The sequence below is a fragment of the Lepisma saccharinum genome, chromosome 26, assembly GCF_977018435.1.
Source record: "Lepisma saccharinum chromosome 26, izLepSacc3.1, whole genome shotgun sequence".
NCBI classification, from domain to species: domain Eukaryota; kingdom Metazoa; phylum Arthropoda; class Insecta; order Zygentoma; family Lepismatidae; genus Lepisma; species Lepisma saccharinum.
The window spans coordinates 38871545-38887958 of NC_139254.1; the positions used below are offsets into that span (position 1 = coordinate 38871545).

Consider the following 16414-nt stretch of genomic DNA (forward strand, 5'->3'; position numbering starts at 1 on the left):
AAGGAGGAAAATACTAATTATAGATTTGTAAATCTTATTGAAAGAGGAGGTCGATATAGCTTTCCGAAAGTATGTCTCTGTTCATTTCATGTTAACAAGGTATAAGATCAAAGATATACCAAATATAATACAATTTTTGCCATGAGTGGCAGATTGCAGAATGGAATTTGATAGCCTGATTATACCAAAAGTTGAACCCTCCTCCGCCTTACATGACATTATATACCCCCGTGCTTCTAGTTTGTATTCACAGCAATCTTGTTCAAAATTTATGTTATTTTTTTCTCGTATCTATGTAACATTTGAGAATGCCTTTTTAATTTATTATCTGATTTAATGTAATTCTGGTTATACTGATTATATTTTATGTGCAATATATAACATAAATATGGCTCACCTGTCCTCTGCTTCACTTGGTACTTGCAATATTTTATTCGTATTTCTCACAAGTCTTTTTTTCTTCATGAGACGTCTGAAACAAACTTCTGTGCAGTCGTCCAGGGTTTTCCGCAACACTAGAAACCTACTCTTATTTGCTCGACATTTTGAAGAAAGTTTAGGTATTTTGTATTTGTGTATATAGTAGGCTGTGAGGTAACTTATATGGCGTACGAAAGCAGCAGTGGCAAAGTATAAAAACTCAAACAATGATATGATGCTCCCACCAGTAAACAGGGAAATTGTTCCTCCCAAGGAAGCTGAAATACCAAGAAGATATTCACATCACATATTAAAATATATTATTGTTCTATTTCTAATTTTGTATTTTGTTACTTATATGTATTTCAGCAAATTTGAGTATTGTTTTAAAATAAATGTTTTCCGAAAAACGTCTAAATATCGAATAATTTTACTCGACGCTCAAACATTCTGAGCAACAATTCTAGCAAAAAATCCCAAACATCAAATATTTACACGTTCTTAAACTGTTTTGTGTTTGAGTGTTTCTATGTGTGTGTTCATGATATATGTCATACTAAATAACAACGTACTAGATACACATTGCAATATTAAATATCACAGGAAATGTTCCTATGCAATGAAAATTAGGAAACTAAAGTTTGACTGGCGTTTATACTCGCTTACCGATTTGTGAAACGGGAAATACATTTTGAAAGTTGTTAAAATTTATTTAAAATCTGATTTCACAAATATAGGCTGAGACAGTTTTGAGAAATACGTAGACCTACGTAGGAAACATTTATGAGGTAAAGCCTCGACATCTTTCTCGAAATGAATCTAGTGTGCTGATACTGAATATTACTTTTGCTGCTCTCTATTTGAAAGATTAATCTCCTTGTCGCTAAAAGAAACAACATGACTGCAACATAAATTAAGTAATTATAATATTTCTAGTAAGAAGAATAAAGTAACGAATTAAGTGTTCTGTGATATAAATCCAAAATTTAAGAGTAGAGTTCGGAAACAGTGACGCATATCTAGGAATTCTCAAACAAATAAAATTGTAAACCAAAAAACTGGAAATGTAATTCCTGCTTTAACATTGCGTTAATCTGAAAATAACTTTGTTTTCCACAACTTACTAGATTTTTCCTAATTGAGTTATCATAATTTTTGCAAATTTCTGCTAATGTCTAAAATACCTGGAAATGCCATGACATAAAAATGACTTCCATTTTCAAACAAATATTTTACTACCTTTGCGTAAGGATTACAACTAAAATATAAGAAAAGCTGATAATTGTCAATTTACCATTTATAATATTGCGCATGATTATAACGCTTGCAATTCCTGCTGATCAGGTTAGTAGTGTAAGTGTATTGTTTCTAAGTAACACTTTGTAGGTATGCATTTGTAGCCTCTTTTTTATCAATTGAATATCACTTTTTGACATATTTTGACAATTTTTTGTCGATGTTTTAGCGTTTAGCGATGTTTTAGTAAAATGTCCCTTTTTTCTCACTCACACTTGGTAGGTATGCATTTGTAGCCTTTTTTTTATCAATTGAATATCAGTTTTTGATATATCTTGACAATTTTTTGTCGATGTTTTAGCGTTTAGCGATGTTTTAGTAAAATTTCCCTTTTTTTCCCACTCGCATTTGTAGGTATACCACGATCTTACGTGATATAACTTAACCTATACTTTTTTTTATTATTACGTGCTAAACTACACGAGAGCCTCTACGTGCTTTGACCTACTTTAGAGTAGTGTAATCAACCCGGTTGACAGCCATCCATTGGGGATCAAAAAAACCTCAAAAACTCACTTTCTCTCCACGTTCCGCGCCTCATTTATTGCGCTGACGATGTTTCACAGCGTAGAAAACAGCACCAAAACATCAAAAACTCACTTTACTCATTTGGGGTTCACCAAAACCTCAAAAAAACTCGCCTTCTCTCCACGTTCCGCGCCTCATTCATTGCGCTGACGATGTTTTACAGCGATGAAAACAGCATCAAAAAACTTAAAAAAAACTTATTTTCTTTCCACGTTCCGCGCCTCATTTATTGCGCTGACACAGCGTGATGAGTAAATGCACTCTCTCATCCTTGAAGGATGAATGCACCTTATCACAATTTTTTTCCAAGTCCGGGACCATGTTTATAAATCGTGACCTTTTGTAAACCTCTCTCTGTCGCACACACACATATGCGCGCGTGCCTGTATTGTGATGCAAGCAAACAAACAAAAATAATAATTGTTTTTTTTTAGTAGACCCAAATGGAGAGAGTTCACCAACCGAAAGAGAGGCTCGGTGAGGCTCGCCTTAATGCTTTTTTCTTGTAAGGCATAAGCCTCATTTTCTAGCAGTGTTGCCAACACCTCACTCGATCACGATCTTACGTGATATAACTTAACCTATCTTACGATTTTTTTTTACTATCTTCAGTGATATAACTTAACCTATCATTTATTATTTTTATTTGCACACCGAACTGTAGTAGACCCAAATGGAGAGAGAGTTCACCAACCGAAATTGGGCTCGACTTAATGCTTTGCTCTTGTAAGACACAAGCCTTATTTTCTCGCAGTGTTGCCAACATCTTACTCGATCACGATCTTACGTGATATAACTTAACCTATCTTACGACTTTTTTTACGATCTTCAGTGATCTATCATTTTTTTTATTTGCACACCGAACTAACTTACATTATATGTTATATATCCTTGTTGATTTTTTTTTAGTATGTGGCAATTTTTTTATGAATTTTAAAACTGTTCCGTCACCCTCTCGTTCTTCACGTCGTACGCGAAGGACTTCTCTGCAATCTGGATGACGCTGCACAGAGTATCGGCAGGCAGCGCGTCGTGGAACTCGCAGACGATCTTGATGTTGGTTAGATCGTTGACCACCACCTGTTTCCGATTCGTGGTATTGATGACGAACATCGGCCTGTGGGTTTTGAATTCGCCGGGCGTGTAGTACATGTCCACGTTTCCCTCTGTTACCCTTTTGTAAGCGGTGTAAGCTTCGTAAAGTTTGAGGTAATCGTCTTTGGTCATGTCGAGGTTGTAATTCTCGCGCGGGAACACTTCGTTCCTACCGTTCTTGAGATAAACGTTGTTGATCTTGCAGTCGTCGAACTTGCTGGAATCTTTTTCCTGATTGTTATCGCGCCCGGTCTGAAAGAGTACAATGTATGTTGAACTGTATGTTGTTGAACTGCGTCGTCACGTCGAATTCCATGTGACTTCCCAACGCAATCTTCTGCACGCACTGGTAACCGTGAAAGTGAATCGGCACCTGCGGACTTTTCAATATCTCGGCTTTGTACTTGAGGGCGTAGTTCGACTCGTATTCCACGATCGGCATTCTCAATTCCATGCTCCGGATGACGCACTTGGCTGCTTCGGGTAAAGTGTTGGCTATCGGCGTGCCGTAGGCGTTCAAGTTGGTGTATCGCATCAGTGCGTCGTAGTCGTTGGCCGCTCTTCGAAACGTGATCCTCAGTCCTCCCTTCCACATGATCTCCTTGTTGTCCGAGAAGAATCCCGGCAGCAGACGCATGGGAAAGAGCACCGTGTGACTTCTCGTCGGTATTTTGGTTCCCGCTTCGAACCCTCCCGCTTGATAGTACGCCGCATCCGTTTTGGATAATTTCAACGTTCCCACTGCCGTCGACGTGATGCCTGGATAATCGATTCTGTCGATGACGGTGTTGTGTTTCCTCACCTCCACCTGCGAGAACAGGTGAGGCACGAAGTTGTCCACGAGTATCAAATTTTGCTGCTGCGGGAAACGCGTCTCCGCTTTCCTTCTTCACCACGTCGAATTGAAGGTAGAGGTCCGCTTGTGAGGATGAACGAACCCGTCGCCTACGTCCACGTCGTATTCGATTTCCCGGTTCGCTTCGTTCAAATTGTCGAACGTGCGACGATTGGGAGGAAAAGATTGCAACTCGTAACTTTCGATTTGCTCCATTTCAGTATGTGTGTTATTTATTATACGTTGTTCTCCACGATGCCAGTGGTCGTTGCACCTGCGAAATCCACCACCTCTCCTTTCTCGTTCGTCACCACCAACTCTATGTCGTCTATGCGGTTGCGACATACTGGAAAATAGATCGGCGAAGAGGGTGTGTAGATGATCGGTTCCATGAATTCGGAACTGGGTTTGAACGTGGCTATGATTCCCGTCTGCTTGTGACTTCCCAGCAACCCCCCGTCCGAGGATTTCGTGATCATGCCTTCCGCTATGTTGCAGTGAACGTTCAAAGTTTCGATGGCTAGAAATTTAGGAATGTTGGTTGCTACGTGCTTGATGCCAGCTTCGAGTTTTGTGTCGTTCTCGAAACCTAAAAGTTCTCCCATGGTGCCCAGGTCCACGGTCTCCGTCGCGGACACGATTTCCACTCTGTGCGTGACCGAATTTTGAGAAAAGTACGTGCCTTTGGGTAACTGAACTTGCAAAGTGGAAAGATTGTATTGGCCTGGCGTGACGACGATATGTTCGCTTCCGACGCTAATTTTGTTGTTGTGCTGTGTGACGTTAGGTATGAGGTACATGCTGTAGAATGCACGCAGAGCTACGGATTTAGGATAGACGATGTCGTCGTGCAGCGTGAGTTTCAAGATCGAAGATTCGCTCGTGAGATGGAACACGCCCATCGTGGTGCTGTTTGAGGTTCCACAATGCTTTCTGGAAATCTTTGATCTTAGGCTTATTTATTTTAGAGAGAAACGCGAGCATGGAGAGGCAGAGATGCCCGCAGTTCTCGTCTCCGAAATCTTGAATGCGTTCGTCGTTGTAGTATATAGGTTTGTTCGTTTTCAGATAATGAACTAAATTTGTAGGTGGAACACCTCCGAAAGAATCGAAAATGAATGCTTTGTTGTTGTCGTTTTTGTGGTAACATATCCAATGCGTGCCTGGATTTTCTTGACTGTCCAAGTTGACTACGCCGCATTCTCTTCTTTTAACGTTTGAAGGTAACGAGTCGGACATGAAAACGCCTCTGAAGTGTTTGATTTGTAACGGTTCGATCAGAGATTCAATGTCTCGGTTGGTGAGTGCTGTTGTTTCTTTTTTTAAAACTTTTTCATTACGCCCACCCCCTTGCCCCCTTTCTTCTCCATGGCCAGGTTGTGACGTTTCTGTTCTTCCAATTCCGCCTTGTTGTTCTTCGAGTCGATGACGGTTTTTGCGATGGCGGCGCTACCACCAGCCAAACTTCCAACGGCCCCCAATGCTGCCAGGATGGCCGGGATGCTGAATATGAAACCTCCGATCTTTTGCTGTTTCCGCGAACGCTGCAACCGTCTCAATTGAGGTGTGCTGAGAAGTAATTTCATTCCGTGTCCTTTCGACAAGCAAGAACGTTTCTTCTCGCGTTGTTTCTTGGTGAGTAACCCATCGAGGGCACCTAGATCTTTAAGATTCGAATATGGTATCTGGTACACGACACCCTTGGGCTTCATGTTGATGCTCTATATGTTGTTTTTTTTCACGGTATGTTATTTATATATATAAATGTTCTGAGATTTTTTTTGTTTCCCTCTGGTGTAATTTTTTTTACAGTATGTTATTTAAATATATGTTCTGAGATTTTTTTGTTTCGTGTAATTTTTTTTCAATTTATGTTATTTTATATATACTCCGTGCAGCCTTTACACAAATTCTATTACGTGCTTCGATTTCTTACCAAGAAGTTCCTTTGTCCCCTTGTACACGATTCGAGTTTTGTTCTCGATTAAAATAGCTAGCTTCTCGTCGGATAACATGTTAGCGTATCGATCTGGTAAAAATAGACTGTATTGTCCGTCGAGCAACAGACGCACCTTGGAACCATACTGGGTAGAAACGATTGAACCGGAAGTTATCGTGTAAGGTTTGTCGACTTCCAATTCCTGAATTTTTACATACTCGACTGACAAATTTAGCATTTGTTTTAATGCTTGGAGGTCACTCATTTTTTTTCAAGCATATCGAAGAGAAAAATTTCAGAGTGTTAGAGAAATTTAATTTTTTTTCACGATGTGTGTTATTTATATATAGGCTACTTTTTTCACGAGATTTTTGTATCGAAGATTTTTTTGTCTGTGTTAGAGGAAGAAAGTCCGTGCTTCCGACAACGCGATGATGTGCGTAATAATATCTTCAGTCTCCTGTTTAGACTTGCGCCAATCATCCGTGTATCGTCTTCTCCCCTGCCTCGCCTCGTACAGTTCATCCAACCTATCGTTTAATTTTTTCCCTGCAGCCGAAAGAAGAGTGTCGAGATCACCGCACCTCATTCCACTGATCTCCCGAAGACGGTCCTTGACAACCATTTCACAAGGGATGCGAAAATCCGGCGTTGATCTCGCTATGATTAAAAGTTTATTAACATCTCCGTTTACTACATGTTTGAATATTTTATATAGCAGTTCGGGTGGTAAGTCAATAATACGAGAATGTTTTTTTACTGTATGTTATTTATATACCCCACCCAAATTTTTGTTTCGTGTTCATGGCTATGGTGGTGCCCAGTGCTGCAACTCTTTCACCCAGCGATGCCTCTCTGCTGACGAATCTTTCGAAAGCGGCATGTTCCAATTTCCTGTCTGCTTCGTGACGTGCATCCAGATCCGTCTGCGTGGTGTTGTAAGCGATGTCGTGATCTTTGCATGCGGCGTCCAACGGATTCACACCCTTGTCTCCTCTCTCCAATCTTTTCTCGAGTTTGGTACCCGGTCCGCAGTACTGGTAGCCAGGTAGATGCATCTCGAAAGGTAACTTGTTGATGATGTCGTTCACTAGTCCTTTTCCTTCGGCCACGTTCCAGAATCTCGGAGGCAGCGTGTTGATACTTTTAATGAGGTAACCTATGCCCTTGTCGTCGTTCACGATGAAGTTCGAAAGTTTGGTGCTGATCATGTCCACGATGCCAACCTTCTCGTTGTAGAAATTACGATTGCCTGCATTCTCTTCGCCGGCTATCACCAACAATCTGTCCACGAGCTTCCTCACGTCGTCCACCCAAACGAATTCTTTGGGTAACTTGTTGTAGCGTTTGACGCCGCTTCCACTCTTCACCTCGTTCCAAATCGGTTTGATGAGATTCCTGTACTTCTCGCCGCTGCTCGATTTCATCCAATTCTGCGAGGCGTCGTTGTTATGGTACATGGCATCCGTCATGATCAGAATTTCCCTGTAACTTTGGTAATCTTCGTCGGTGAAATCTTTCGGCTGCTTTTTGGCAACGAGTTCCCACAGTCCCACCGTGCCCGGATACCTGGTCCAACTATCCTTATCGCCTAAATTAACTTTAATGTCGTTGCCTTCGAAGGTCACCTTCGATTTTCCAATCTTCCAAACCACACCGCCACCCTCGTTGGTTTCCATGCTCGGATACAATCCGAACACTTCATCCTTTTCGAATTTCCCCGTGCTCAGGTAGTCTCGTGCCAAAGGTCCCAACTCGATCTTATCCGAAGACGTGCTACCTATGGCTCGACGTCGTGCCGGTACGTCCTTCAGTTCGAACGGCGTCGAAGGAATGCTCGAAATGGGCATGGGTACGGTGTAACTTTTACCTGCCAGTGGTACGAGTTCGTTGATCAAATTTTTATTTTGATCCGTGACACTTTTAATTTCTTTACCTAGACCGCTGATGGCGTCGATCACAGGTTGATCCTGACGTTTCTTCTCTTCGTAGGATCCGCGATTCTCGGATTTCCAACCTTTGAAGCGCTTCACGAGGAATTCTCGCAACTTGAGATTTTCGTCTTCTTGATATTGACGTTTTGACATTTTTCTATATACGTTGAAACGTTTTTGAAACGTCGAATTCTCAGCCTATACGTTCGGTTCTCGTAGTTTTCTTGCTGTCATCCGCTTGAGACTATCCACTTTTCTAACACTCACTTTTTGTTGTAATGGTTATTTTATATATGCTTGTCAGACGTTTGAAAAAAAAGAATGTTTTTTTCAAATTTTATTTTTTAGATTCTCTCGACTTTTGATTTTTTTTGGATTTTTTTCTTCTTGTTGCAAATCTGAAATTGTCCTCTTGTTAGCCTTTGAGACGTCTAGATAAACGTTTATTTTATTCCTATATTTTCCATGGTTTGCTTTTCGAAATCATGTCAATGGTAACGAATCTGAAATCGTCACTGTTCCAACAGTGGGAGCAGAATTTAGAAAATAGATTGTAATTTATGTCAGCCCCTACGTAATCATCGTGTGCGTGTTTTAAATTGGTGTGGTCTTGTCGAAACAAGCAAATAAAATTAGCGTTATCGCGTAGCATTTGTTTCGGAACCTTGGAAAAAGTTTGTGCCAGGTAGAAACAATCCAATCCTTTGTGACGTCCTCGAGTGAAAAAATTACGAATCTCGTTTTGATTTTCCAAGATCATGTCGTCGAACACCACAACGGAATTCTCGAGACAATCGTCCAGTGGAATGATTTCGGATGCGAAAGTTGCAATGCCCAGTCCCTCGTACAGTTTCATAAGTTGCTGGTATTTCGCTTGTTCGAGACTTTTCGAAAATACGTAGAGGTGTCTGTTTTCCCAGTCTAACCAATTGGGTCAGAGGATAAAATTATCAATGAGCAGTGTCGTCTTTCCGCACCCCGAAGGTCCTACGATCAGACACCGTATGCTATCGGGGAGAAATTCGCCGTTCCTTTTCTTCGTTTGATTTTCCGAATCAGGTAGACGTTTCACGACATTCCACGTACTCATAGAATCACTTCGTTCGAATCGATCCAACTCGTGTCCGGAAGTTCCTGCCATTTCACCAAAAGTTTGTCACCTCTCTTGCGCAAAACTTTTTCGATGAGGTACGTGTCGGGGTATTTAGTTTTAGAGAGTTCCTCCTCGTAGAAGCGCCCCAATAAAATTTCACCGCCACTGTCCTTTATTATATACGTGTGACGGTTCCCGGGTAAAACTCGAACCACGGTAAAATGTTCCGTGCTCCAGTTTCGTGTGAAACCCCTGTCGAACGTTCGCTTCAATTTACTGACCCTCACCTGGTCTCCAATTTTGTATTTAGCTTTTTTGTCGTGGGTGTGTACTTTGGACAGTAAACGGTAGAAATTAATCGCTGCTCGTCGGACTTGGTAACGTCAGCTGGTTTCATGCCTATCTTTCTGTGCACCGTGTGATTATATTCGTTAACGAGTTCCGGAAGAATGGTGACCCACTTGTAGCTTCCCTGAAGCGTGAATCGTGACCACATGCGCGATTTCAGAGTGCGATTAAATCTTTCCACGATGCTGGCCTTGACGTCACTGAAGGTCGAGTAATGTTGAACGTCGTGTTTCCTAATAAACTTTTGGAATACGGCATTGTAAAATTCCTTCCCCTTGTCCGTGTGCAGAAACCGAGGTCGTCTGCCGCCGCTATCGCGAAAAATTGTCTTGAAAGCTTCCGTGACGGACGTTCCTGTTTTCGCCTTCAAAGGTAGAGCCCATGCGAATTTCGAAAATGTGTCTATGACGGTGAGGAGGTACTTGTTGAACTTGTTCAATTTATGTACGTTTTTTAACTTGCCGCTACTCATCTCGACGAGGTCGCTTTCCCAGAGGTCGTCGATGCTCTTGGTTACCACCGCCAAACGTTCGTAGTTGCGGCGTGCAGGTTTATGCAATTCTTCGACGATGGCTTGCCTAGACATTTTTTTTAGAGATTACGTTTGAAGAGAAGCACCAGCGTGATGGGATTCAAAGAGGGTGGCACCTCGCTCGTGTTTTGAACGATCAGCTTATCGCCGGCACGGTATCACGGTAAGATCTTCGTCTTCGTGTATTTCATATATGTTGCGCGTTTCGTTCCAACGTGCCAGAGGAATGTTTCCTGCTTTCTGGACACCACGATTCGATATCAAGGTCATGGTGGGGACGCTAGCTTTTCTGCCGTGAGACCAGTACGAAAATTCGTTTATATGAATCGTGCCATCGAGGAGAAACTTGTAGTACGGATGATAAGGATGCAACATGTACAGTTTGTTACCTTCGACGAACGTGGAGATTCTCTGCTGATTGGGTACGCTGTTGATTTCGATGGCTTGCAAGGTGAACAATTTGGCGAATTTAGTGTCGACGCCGAGCAGATTACTCTGAACGTGTCCGAGTTTATTTTCGATGGGCAACAAATGCTCGACTATGGTATCCGTTACTGTAGAAAACGACGGTTTTATTTTCACTTCCACGTTCAACTGCTTGTAGTTTTCGTTGAGTTCTTGCAACTTGGCACCGAAAGAGGCCAGCGTCGATTCCTGCGTGGTTGATCTCTGATGTTGACGACAATGTTATGAAGGTTCTCGACTTGATTCAATTTCGAGCTTTTCTCGGTAAGATCGTTCACGATGCTTCGCATCTCTGTAAACTGCGTGTGAAGATCCGTGACGCTCTGCGAAGTGGGCAGCGTAGACACCAGCGAACTGATTTCGTCTCGAATCTGTTCCACGTTTGCCGTTTCCGTTTCTAGTCGTTTCAGCATTCGAGATATGTTCCTTTTCAAAGCTTGCAATTCTTTGGAGGTGGGGAGATTGGCCACCGTACTTTCGAGATCGCTCAACGAACTTTTGATGTCGCTCGAATCGGATAGTGCCGTCACCGCCGTTTTCAATTTTTCCAAATCTTCGCTCGAAGGCACGCTCGTCCGTAACGATTCCAAGTCACACTGTATGTTGTCCAGCACGTGATGAAAATGAGCAAGATTGGATTCGACGTTCAAATTTTCTAATATTCGATCTTCTGCTGAACCATGCTTAACGTGTCCTGAATGCTCGTCAACGCGCTCGCTTCAGCGTGAATATTTTTAATTTCTTCGTTGATCAACTCCAAAGACGCCTGAAGCGTAGCGATTGTGGTTTGAATGTGTTCGAAATCTTGATAAGCCTCCAATTGATTTTTTATGTTCTCGACGCTTTTACCGATGACCTGCAGTTCGTCTGACGATGGTAGGTTCGTCATGATATCTTCCAAAGTCTGCAACTTGGATTTAATTTCTTCCAACGTGCCGGTGAATTCTTCTTGTAATTTAGAAACGACGACATGCAAGCGTTCTACGTCGATATCTTTCACGACGGTTTGAAGTTCGGAGAAATTCTTTTCGATTGCGGAAGTTCGCTCTTCGATTTCGAGTTTCAATTTTTCCAAATCTTCATTTTTCGATTGAAATTGCTGTAATTTGAGCAAATCATTTTGAAGCGAATCCACGCTCAACTGTATATTTTGAAAGTTGTCGTAAGAAGGTACGTCGACATAATTTTTTATGAGCGTTTTCAGTTCGGAATCGATTTTCAGAATGGGGTCGAGACATTGCGTTTGGAGCGTAGCGATCTCCGACTCTAAACTTTTGTTTAAGGTCTCCTGCAAAGCGATCAAATCGCTCCTCAACTTTTTGACTCGAACGTCCAACATGAGAATCTCTTCTGCGTGGTCTACACGCTTGGTGTGGCCGAAAATGTCGTTAGGCATTTTTGGTTAACGGTTATTTATTATAGGATAGACGATTCGTAATTCTACGAAGAGAGGAATGAGTTTGTTAAAGTACCTTGTCGTGCTTCATTCGAAAAATTTTCTTGCCGCTAGAAATTTTGATTTCGCCTGCGTTCTCCGGATTCACGATGATCCGAAGTTTCCCGTCGATCGGAATTTCGTAGAAATGTAGATTGTTATTGAAGACGTAAAAAATCTTTCCCACGTCGTCGTCGAATTTCGTCCAAATGCTGTTGAGGTGAATAATCAGTAGACCGTTGAGTTTAGTTAACACGGAAGGTAGAAATTCATGATCTGTCGTCGTGCGGTGTACAGTCTCCATGTTGATCTGTTTTCGGAAACCAAAGAGATTCATTGTCCTTTGCTAGTTATTTATCGTGTATGTGAGACAGTTAAAGTTTATTTTTTTTTCATTTGCATTGCCTACAATTTTTACTAATTTCTAAACGATAGTGTCCCCAAGGCAACGTGTGGATTCCACAAGACAAAATACATATTTTATCGTCATGCGGATCTAATGCTACTTTCCTAACTTTGTTTGTTGTAATCACGTGGTCTACACTTTGGATTCTTTGTTCTATACTTAGTATCGTCGATTGTGAGTAAAGGCAATCGATGTAATCGTGGAAGGTGAGTTTGTTCTCCACCGTATTTTTGCCCACACCTTTTGCTTTCTTCGTGACGCTACTCTCTGTTCTCATGGCACACATTTTCGAACGCAAACCCGCGAACTCGACAATATTATCACCGTTACATTCATCTTTCAGTTTACCTAGAACTTTTTTGTTACGAGATGGAATTCCAAATCTGTTGGGTTGAGGATATGCAGAAGTATCGAAATACTCGAGCATGGAAGGATTTTTTATGTATTCGTATAGGTTAGGTGTTTGTATGCTGTAAATGAAGCTGTCGGTGTCCGTGTACAAAAGTGATATCTTATCATTGTAGAAGGGTTTCATCACGTCGTAATGAAATTCGAACATGTAAAGTTTCGACAAGTCGATAACCGTTGCGCCAACGTAAATTGGTTTTCTGAATTTCATCAATTTTATATCTAGATTGAAAAGTGCCAAATTCTCGTTGTAAATTTATCTCGACTTGAATCTAGGATCGGCCACCCACTTCATGCATTTATTTTTATCCGAAACCAATTTCACTTTTACGTGATTCCGCACGTTTTCCATCGTCTTGCCGTACACCGCGTTATTCATCAATTTAAAAAAATCTTTGTCTAAATCGTTAGTGGCAACCGTCCTATGTTGCGTGTTTGTTTCAATGTACGGTTTGAGCCACTCGGAATGTTTAAACCTTAGGACTCTTCTAACATTCGCTACCTTAGCACCGTTCCCGATCAAGAATCGGAGATTCGAGTAATGAACAACGTATCTCTTTTTCCCCTCTAGAGTCAACAAAAGCTTGCATTGATTAGAATGAGGCGAAGATTTGAAGTCGGATGCCGGTGGTAAATCGCTGAACAGATCGTGTAAGTGGTCTGGGAATTCGATATCCACCTCTGCGAAGAAGCCATGGTCGCTATCGTCGAAATTTCCTACGTCTGTTGATGCCCATTCGAATCCCCCGTAAGGAAGTTTCTGTACCATGGCATGTCCGTAGAGATTATTAACGTCGGCGTAGAAGATGTAATTCGATGCTCGATTTGAATCATAATCTTCTTCCATGTGCACGTTGTTGGCTTTTGCATATCTCTGCACACATTGTACCATCCCGCCCCGAATCCCCCTCTCGATGAAAAGTAACATGTCCACGTCCGATATCAGTTCCAGCTTGACCTTTGTCTGGAATAACATTGCCGACCACGCCAATCACGGTAGGCTGTAGAAATACGCTGGATCTAATTTGTAAATATTCGTTGCCGTTTTCCTGAACGCTTGAAAAACATCCACGAGTATCGTCACGTCTAATTTTAAGTAGGCATCGATGTAGTCTCCGAGTGTCCTACATTCTAATTTCTCCCACATGAGATGCGCGTGTTGGTATTCTTCGTTCGTGATTCCTTTCTCTCTGAGTCGACTGTAAAATTCTCTTGGAAGTGGAAGAACGTCGTCGTTAAATTTAGAATCATCACTAACGTATTCGTAAGGATAAATCCCTTTACGTCTAACGAGTTCTATGTCTACGTTGGGGAAACTAGCTTTTGTAATTTTAAATTGTTCGTCTAAAAGTTTGCTGGCAAGAGCGTCCAGGCTGGCAGAGAGAAATCTGTACGAATCCAGAAACCTCATCTCGATGGTATTTTTAGTCTCGGGAATCATAACTTTCTTACTTATGGAGATGTATCGTTCTTCGTTTTGAGCAAGAATATATATTTTTTGAGCGTCGTATCCGAGTTTCCTAATTAAGGGATGAAAGTCGTAATTAGAGCCATTGTGGAAGAATATGGGGACTAATTTTGGTTTTTGGATTTTGAGGTTGCACGCATTACAGATTCCGCTTACGAAGCGACCGTCCGTATGCGAATTGTGAAACACTTTACGATTGTCGTCCGTGAAGTGGTTATCGCACACAGGACACTTGACAGTGTCGTAGAAATTTTGAAGTTCGATAGCAGATAACGGAAGCATCGGTTTCGATGTTTGCAGCATGCATCCAATTTTCCCAACCTCCTCGACCATCTTTTCGAAGAAGCGTTCGATTGCATCGGGTCCTCGGTATACGTACGGTTCATCTATTTTATCCCGTCGCACGACAACGTAACCGAAACTGTTTGGTCCGTGAAGCTGGTAAGGTGTGGTGGAAGAAACTTCGGGATCCGGATCGCAGTACGAGAGTGGTTTTAGGAACGCCTCGAAATCAGCAACGATGATGGCCGGATGTTCCAACAACGCCTTGTGCATTTTGAATTCTTCCACTTCGTTCTTTTCGGGCATCAACATTCGAACCGGTCTGTTGTTGCCTCAATATATTTTATGTTCGTCAAGTTTGTCGATAGCAATCTGACGTCCGGTGTATTTTCGATAATCGGATTGTTGTCGATCGTTGAACGTGGTTATACATCTCGGCCAAACTTCGATGTTGTTTCCATACTTGGTTGATTGACTTCTGACCAAGCGTGATAGTGAACGAATTAGTGTGTAGTGATGAACACTGTCGTTTGAAATTAGAAAAAGATTAATCACACGAGCATCGTCATCGTCGACATCGCTTATCCTGACGGGATGCACGAAATGTTTATCCAACGTATAGGAATACACATTAATAGCGATGCGTTTTCCTGCACGATTTTCGACAATGTCACCGGGTATTCGATGCCAGACATTACACTTTGAAAGTCGGTCTCGTATTGTTTGTAATTAGAAACCTGTTCTGGATTATTTGACCAATGAACAGGATGCAGTGCAGCCAATATACACTAAAGGAAACATTTTTTATCGCTGTTCTGTATATTTAACACAGCTCTCTTGTGTTGAATGTTCGGTGGAAGAGGAACGTAGCTGGAAGCTCGAAGAGGCGAGAATCGGTTCACGTAAACAGTTAACGTGCGAGGACTTCCACACAGAGACCATCCCGATCCTTTCTTAACCAGTTCATTTGAAAGATCAGAATAAAATTCGTCCAAATTATCGACGTCCGCCAAATGAAGAGCCTGGTTTTTTGTTCGATGATAAAAGACTCTTGTTGTACCATCGACTTTTTCGTATTCGGAAAATAGATCAACGTATAACTTTATGGAATTATTTTATAATTTATTTTTTAGAATATTTATCACGGATGTTTTCGTTTCACGCAAGAAACTAAGAATGTCGCAGCCTGGTTCCGAAGTAAAAGAGAAATCCTGAATGTGACGGTTGAATGCGGATCTAATCGGTTTGCGTTCATTGGATAATTTAACTTGTTTGGAAGTGGTAGCTTCCGTTTCTGGATCATCGATTTTTCTTTTCAATGTTCCTCGTTCGATCGATGGTTTGCAAATTTTCAGGTGTTTACTTAAATGTGCAATGCTGATCATCTTTCCGCATCGAGCACAAGGCTTAGAAGGTAACGAACGATTAATTCTCGAACCTGTTTCGTTACATTTTGCCGTGTGTACCGATAAATTGTTCCTTGAGATTAGCTTCCCACAAGTAACACATTGAGTTTTATCATTTTTACGATTGAAACTGGTGGTGGATGCCATTATGATTACTCCAAAATCACAGAAATCAAAAAGTGTCTAGTATATAATAGCGATACAATTTTCAGGTATGTTATTTTATATAGAATTTCTTGGTTGTGAATACAAAACTCAAAAATTCAATCTATACTGTAAATAGAATTTCCAGGTATGTTATTTTATATAGAATTTCTTGGGTGCGAATACAAAAAAAACTCAACGCGCCACGTGCATTCGCAAGATCATGACCTTGCGTAAAAAAAAATCAAGGAATTCAAGAATTGCGAGAAGAAGACCTTGCCACCGGGCAAACTGCTCGAAATGGACGCGAAACAGAACACGGCGAAGTTGATGATGAACAGCATGTACGGTCAGATGTACGAGCTGAAAGACATACCCGA

General features: G+C 41.5%; 1 long non-coding RNA gene across 1 annotated transcript in view; it reads right to left on the reverse strand.

The window, feature by feature from the left end:
- Positions 1 to 634: 634 nt before the first annotated feature.
- Positions 635 to 16414, reverse strand: part of LOC145979486 (uncharacterized) — a 198400-nt gene continuing 182620 nt past the window's right edge. The window contains exon 3 of the long non-coding RNA XR_014440785.1: positions 635 to 698. This is a non-coding gene — a long non-coding RNA (uncharacterized LOC145979486). The remainder of the gene's footprint in view (positions 699 to 16414) is intronic.